This window comes from Tupaia chinensis, unplaced genomic scaffold, assembly GCF_000334495.1.
Source record: "Tupaia chinensis unplaced genomic scaffold, TupChi_1.0 Scaffold144128_1, whole genome shotgun sequence".
Lineage (NCBI taxonomy): Eukaryota > Metazoa > Chordata > Mammalia > Scandentia > Tupaiidae > Tupaia > Tupaia belangeri.
Window position 1 is genome coordinate 187259 of NW_006203983.1, and position 6090 is coordinate 193348.

The following is a 6090-nucleotide window of genomic DNA, read 5'->3' on the forward strand; positions in this document are numbered from 1 at the left end:
CTGCCTTCCTGACCCTCCAGTGTCTACAACTCAATATTTTCTTGATAATCCCAGGGAGCCAAAACTCCCAGACTCTTGGCTATTACAGATGCTGTTCCCCTGTCAGGGATACTTGCTCCTAGCCTTACGAAGGTGTCATTGTCACTCCCCTGCTCTGTGATTGTCTGTGGTTTCCACTAGGGACCACTGGTCCTTGGACAAAACCCTGTTAAACTACATCCCAGCCATGTTCCAACTAGCTTTCTGAGAAATGACTGCCTTTCCAACTAGTGGGCCAGGCTGAGGTAATGGGTGAGCAGCGGTTTCACCCACCACAGTCATTTGACCACAGAACAAGTCAGGCTCCCCCACCTTACGGGTGTTTTCAAGGGCACACACTGCAGTGGCAGTTATACCCACAACCTTCACCTTCTGACCCCAAACCCTGTTTTCTTGACTCATTGCTGTGTGCAGATATGGAAGGCAGAAGCTCTGAGGTGCTAAAGGGCACGCACATGCTTGGGTTACAGCGGAAAACCAGAGGACCCGTGCTGATGGAGGAGGGCTGATGTTCACCCAGACATGTTAGCACTATCGGCTCTCTCAGGGAAGGAGAGAACTATTGGAGTAACGAGAGGGGACAGAGCTTATTTTAGGGGGCAGCTTTCCCCAAACTGACAATCTCTTTCTATTTAATGCATTAGAATGAGTGCTTGGGGAGTTTATCGTCATCACAGTGTGAGACCGGTCCCTGGCCAATGGGTTGCACTGAGAGACAAAGGGGCCTTGAGCTGTCTCTGACCTCTTAGTCCATCAGGCTGCCTGCACCCTGAATTTCCTCCATCTCTCAGAAAAGAAAATCATTGCTTAGTTTCCATATTAAATGAGCCCCAAATCAAATTTCTTGGTAGACATGCTAAACTCAGGAAGGATAAGACATAAGAGAGGATAAGCTGGGTGTGAGCTGGGCGCCCGTGTGTGTGTGTGTGTGTGTGTGTGTGTGTGTGCACATGCATGCACGTGGGTGTTCTTTGGATACAAGGTGGCACAGTCTCTGAGGGACACGTTCTAGACTGGCCTTTCCAGGAAAGCTAGTGTCTCTGATCCACTGTGTCTCTCAGGACCCACTAGGGCAGGGATGGAATTGAAGGAAAGGATAATTTAGTAAGTTGGCTAGTTCAGCTTCCTCGTGCAGTTGGTAAGGAGCTGGAATCAGAACTGTTAACAGGACATTGCATGAGAAAGAGAGAAGAAAGAGAACAAGGAAACTAAATGGAACAGAGAGGCACAGACCAAGGTAGGAAAGTAAAATCCAGGGTTTGCGGAGCAAGGGAGAGGTAGCAAGAGGGAAGAAAATGGGAGAGCGTCTGCAGACGGGAAGGGACATCCTCTTGTCCCAGTTGCACATCTTTAATTTAATCTGTGTTGCCCAGGCATCTGAACAAGTTCTTCACGCGATTCTGATTCAGGCTAGAGCTTAAAACCCTGTGGCCACCGGGAGTACACGCTTTACAAGCACTTCTCTGTTTAATTCTGACAATCTTCCTGAATGTTTAAACTGCTGCTCCCATTCTAAGTTAAGGGAAATTGAGCTCAAGTTTGCTTTAGGTCATCTGGTGGGTCAGTGGCCAGTAGGGACTGGAGCTCAGATCTGTCTGACTCCAAAGCCCCATTGAGATTATAGAGGCTGTCTTTGACCATTTGCAGCCACTGCTGGACTCTGCAGGCAAAAGTGTGTGTGGGAAAGTTAGAGGCAATCTCTGGCCATTTGAATAGATGATAGTCGAACCCAGGATCGGTGGCAGGTTAGGCCTACAGAGCTGGTTTCTCTTCCACGATGCTGCCCATTCAGGAGGAATGGGCCCCAGTCTAGACAGAAGGAACCCTCCAGTGGACGCTCGGCACCTGAGCAGCTCCATCTTTACCTTTCCGCTAGACCACTTTGATCTGAACCAGCCCCTTCGAGGTCCTCCTCAGTCTCCCTCTGTGCTGTTTTCCCTTTGCCAATTCCCATCCTGGTAGGAAACCTTTACTCATAACAGAGAAATGATAATGTGAGCCCAGTGAGCTGCAGGTACATGTTGTAGCAGAGGGGACGTGAGGCCACTTCAGTTTACATGGGACAAAAGAGTTCTCTTCCCTCCCTGAGGACAGGGCTTGTCTCCATAGCAGCCCTCGGTCTTGTGGTTTCCTGTAACTCACCAGAAACAGCTATTATTCACACTTGGCAAAAACACCCAGGAAACAAGTTTTTCTCCAGATATAAACTTAGAGAGAATGAGTGAAATGAAGCCACAGGGTGTGGTTGGACAGTAGATATGGAGGCTGATAGGGTTCTGAGCACAGGAAACAGAGTGGGGTGTGGACCGCAGTGGGCTCATTTCAAGGGTTATACCCAGGGTTCCTCTGTCCACAAGGCTATAACATTTCCATGCAGTATGTGGTGGGTCAGCGTGGGAAAGAAAACAGAGGATGCAGAATAGGGCTCCAGTAAAGCTACCAAAATTCAAAATACGTAAAGCATACTGTCACATCTGACAGTAACATACCCTAATTCAACCCTGAAGTGATTTTCCACCTTCTGTAAAAAATATTCAGGATCTAGACTTAACAATGAATCTCTGTACGAACCATCTGCCTAAATCTCCATCCTCTTTTCTGCACAATCTGACTTCCCACCTCGAGGATCTAGCCAGCCTTGGATTCCTTCAGTTACCTGAGAGCTCCATGCTGCCCCCATCTTGGAATATGCTGTTTCTTCTTCCGAGAAACACTTCTAGTGCCCTTCCCTAACTTCTACTTTCTCTTCAATTTCAGCTCAATGTCACTGCTGAGGTCTTTCCAGACAACCCTCCCACATTAGTTTAGTTTACTCCTTATACTCCCAAAGAGCCCTGGATTCCCTTAAATCATCCTCACAGGGTTAAAGACTTTGTTCAATTTCTACTTGCCTACTTGTCTAAGAAAAGAAATAGTGATTGCAAAAATGTAGTCATGGTGGAAATCTTATCTTCTTTAAAAATGAAAGCAGAATTTCTTATGTGTAGAAGAATTTACTCAAAAAATCTCTATAGTTAGTATGTCTGAGAAGAAGCTGAAACCCTCAAACCAAATACAGGCAAAACTACAGAAACTGCTCTGCTTTAGAATAAATATGATCAGATGATTAGTGGAATCGGACCATGCTATTTGAGTCCTGGAACAGGCAGCTTAAAAACCATGGCAGTGGGACCGGCAGTTAGCGTAATGGCTATGTCTTTGGACTTCTACGTAGTTGACTGCGGTTCGATTCCCAGACCCGGTGGCTTGAACTCATGCTGGGCGCGTGTTCATGCGTGCCCAAGATCTTGAGAGGAGAATGGAAGAGAAGGGATTGCGGCGTGGCCATCCCCCCTGGGGGGTGATTTCATGCTTTCTGTCTCTCTGTCTCTCTCTGTCTGTCTGGCGAGCACCCATGCCCTATACCAAAAACATCTCCAAAAAAATAAGAAAAAGAAAAAAAGGAAAAAAAAAATGGCCGTCACGTGTGTGTGCATGCCCCAAATCTCAAACAGTGGAAAATGGAGAAGGCGCTGTGGCATGGCCCCATGGGCGGGTACTTTCTCACTCTCCTCTCTGTCTGGTAAGCACATTCACCCGCTGGCAACAGGAGCCCTGACTCACCCACAGCCCCTGTCCTCCTCAGCCTACCAAACCTTTGACACCCCAACCCACTTATCTCAGAGTAATGCATCCCTTGTTCTTAATGTAATATGTAAAAATCTTCTTAAAAATACAGAGACAGCATTGCTGAGACAGGGAGAAATGTTCACATATTGAAATGATCACCTTGTAAGCTAAATAATGTGATTGAATGTATTAGAAAATGTAAATTAAAAAATGAAACATAGCAGAATTCCAGATGGAGGGACTCTATATTTCAAAAAAAAATTTTGAGAGAGATTTGTGCTATTGGGCACGTGTGCTCACCAGAGAGACAGAGACACGGAAATCGAGAAATCAGCACCTCACCACTCAAAGGGGGGAGGCCATGCCACAATCCTTTCTCTTCCATTCTCTTTTTGGGATTTTTGGTACACACGCACATGCACCTGGTGTGAGTTTCAAGCAGCCAGGTCCAGGATTCGAACCATAGTCAACCACGTGGAAGTCTAGTGCCTTAACCACTATGCCACCTGCTGGCCCCTATATTTCACAATTTTAAAGGGGAAAAATAGCAATGCATTCCTAGGCCATCTAAAAATCCCCATAATTTCCTCCAAATATTACTATCAATAAAACACTCCTAAACAACTACAATAACAATTTCATTTGGGGGGGGGGTTATTTTTCACTAAGCTTATAAGTTTGTCTGCAGAAAACAATATTATAATACAAGTAATCTTTTCTATTCCACTTTAATAAACATTCAGAAAAATGGGTTAAACATATAAACGGTTTCATAGAAAAAGTTCCAATTGCATCTCAAATTTTAAAAAGTAAGACCATTTAAGACATGTTTATTTTTTGATTAGAGTTGCCTAAGAGGGGTTTGGTGGGGACAGGAGGGATATCAGAGACATCACAGGGTCGGAGTGACGGAGGTGAAAGGGGATGGTGAAGGAGGAGGCAGGACTAGTCAAGGCTGAGGTTTGCCTGCACTCAGTTCCAAGGAGCTGGAAACCGTCTTTACATCAAGGCACTTCACCCTCCAGAAGGCGATTGCAATTATGTCTGAAATCATAGACAAAGCAATGTGGTGGGGAAAGTGGGTGGACCCCACTCGTGTTCTCTGTACTTGGAAGCACATACCTCTCGGTAATGCAGCAAGGTGCTGCAATTAGATCTTTTAGTGGAAGTTTCTACTGTCATCTCTTCCATTATTTAACATTTCCTTAAAACTTTCTTTTAATTTAAAATTTAGCTAATTACTCTTTTTTAAAAACAAAAATAATTGTTGCAAGAGGTTCGGGTGGGGGTCATGTTCCTTGCATACTCATGGAGACATGTAGAGAAGAGACAAGAGGCGGGAAGCCTGGCCAAGAAGACGTTTCATCAGGGAGATCTTTAAAACTGTGCAGGGCCTTCTATTCAGGTAACCGCAAGGATGAAGGAGGAGAAGTCACATTTGTCCCTAGAGGAACAGCATGAAAACAGAAGGAGCCATCCCTCTAACTGCTGGGAGTGCTAAAGCTATTAGCATGTGTCCACATGTCGGCACTGCCTGGAAACTGGCTTCTGCTGAGAGAGCTTTAGCTAAGGTCAAGTGTCTTTCTCAGGGGGAGTTTATATCTAGTAAGTGCCTGATGGGAACTATGACATCCAGCCCACTCACCTTCACTCTGAAATTCCTTCCAAACTTTAGAGCTCCCCATGGAGTAAACATTTGCTGTGACTACATATCAGTCTAACTTCTCCTCCCCCAGCCCTAAGTTTTTGTCTTCACCCTCACGTATTACTTCTGAGAGGACTTTTTAATGAACTCCTTTCATCTCCATCTCAACAGTTTATATATATATATATGTGTGTGTGTGTGTGTGTGTGTGTGTGTGTGTGTGTGTGTGTGTGTGTATCACGAATATTAGGAAACTTTTGTGAAAGTTGTTAGAATTAAAATGAAGTCACTTGTGTCAACCTGTATTAAACTCTGTCTAAACAGAGCTGGGGAAGGCCGGCCATAGACGGGGCTGTCCTTCCATGAGTATGCCTGATAGCAACAGCTGTCACGAGGACTCTCTCTGAACTACGGCCTTGCACAAAGACCACTGCAATCTTACACAAAAACTACTTCTACAGACATCTTCCCAGGGACCACCTGTCCAACCTCGGGCTGTCATAACCCTTGTTATTGGTTCTGATAGCCAAGGATAATTGTTCTAAAACAACTGCTGTACTCCACCCAGCCTCACCCCTTTGTGGCTTCTGCCTTTGAAACCTGCCCAAAAATTACAAGACCTCAGAAACCATATTCAAGGTTGTTTGAATCTGTATCTCCCTGGTTATGAGTCTCCTGTTGGTAATTCTTACAAACCCCCAAACTGTTTCATTTTACTAAAACTTGTTCCTTGTTTCTTTAGAGGTTGATGTGTATTCATGTAATTTGCAATATGAATAGGTCAAAAGAAAAAAAAA